The 1,243-nt window shown below is 50.0% G+C and overlaps 1 pseudogene; it reads left to right on the top strand.

The window, feature by feature from the left end:
- Nucleotides 1-384: 384 nt before the first annotated feature.
- Nucleotides 385-788, top strand: LOC111526628 (annotated as a pseudogene).
- The last annotated feature ends 455 nt before the right edge of the window (nt 789-1,243 follow it).

Here is a 1,243-nt window from a genome sequence, read left to right as displayed (position 1 = left end):
CCAGCTAATTTTCCTATTTTTAGTAGAGATGGGGTTTCACCATGTTGGTCAGGATGGTCTTGAACTCCTGACCTCAAGTAATCCGCCCACCTCGGCCTCACAAAGTGCTGGGATTACAGGTGTGAATCACCATGCCTGGCCGTGATTTCTTTTTTAAAAAACATATTTTATGGGGAGAACTCATCAAGCCCAGGAGGTGTGGAAAGAGACAGGGTTTCACTATCTTGGCCAGGCTGGTCTCGAACTCCTGACCTCGTGATCCACCCGCCTCAGCCTCCCAAAGTGCTGGGATTACAGGCATGAGCCCCTGCACCCGGTCAGAAAACAGACATTTCTTATATGGAAGTCCTGGTAGTTCTCCAGGCTGGAGGACACACCTAAACATGGAATTTCAATGCCGGGCAGCCAGGGCCAAATCCATATCCCCCCAACATCGGGTAACTTGGAGGTTCCAATCCCGCCACCTATCAACTCACCCTTTCCCCCAGGCTCCCGTCCTCCTCCCCCAGGACCTCCCCAGGGCAATCCAGCTTTCCCCCCAGGTAGGCCCCTCATCCTGTGCCACAGCCAGGGTATCCAGGATGCCAACCCTCAGGTCCCTACCTTCTCCATACCCACCGCCTGCCCCTGGAATGCCTCCTGTGAATCCCTTGGCTCCTGGCATGGTCGGACCAGCAGTGATAGTAGACAAGATGCAGAAGAAAATGAAGAAAGCCCATAAAAAGATGCATAAGCACCACAAGCATGGCAAATATTCCTCCTCTTCTTCCATCAGTGATTCTGACTGAATACAGGCCCTGGACCCTTCTCTCAAGTGTCATCAGTTCTGCTCTCCCATCAAGCTTCAGATGCCATGTTGTACTGGGGAAAGTAGCCCTTCTGCTCTCCACCCCTACCCGCACCTGCGCCTCACCCTGCTGTTCAGCCCTGAGCCGCTAGGGAAAATGGGAAGAGGATTGCCATGGCCTGGCCATCTTCTTGCTGCTTGGATAGATCATATGGCTAATGAGTTTAGCAAGGGAACCAGTTTTTGAAGGTGATGAACTAAATATTGAAGACAAGTTTGAGATCTGTAAAACATGGTTTTTTACTTCTGCTTCTAATACTTGTGATTGGGGAGGTTTGTGGAAATTTAATGATGATGAAAAACCTCTATCTTTTTTGTAATGTTGGCATACTTGGGGAAGTCAGTGGCAAATACATTCCCCAGCAGGCCTTTTGTTGGTTGCACTAACTCAAGGTT

Source organism: Piliocolobus tephrosceles, chromosome 10 (genome assembly GCF_002776525.5).
Source record: "Piliocolobus tephrosceles isolate RC106 chromosome 10, ASM277652v3, whole genome shotgun sequence".
In the NCBI taxonomy this organism is placed as follows: domain Eukaryota; kingdom Metazoa; phylum Chordata; class Mammalia; order Primates; family Cercopithecidae; genus Piliocolobus; species Piliocolobus tephrosceles.
Note: the sequence above shows the minus strand (reverse complement) of the source record. Positions and strands in the feature narration are given on the sequence as shown.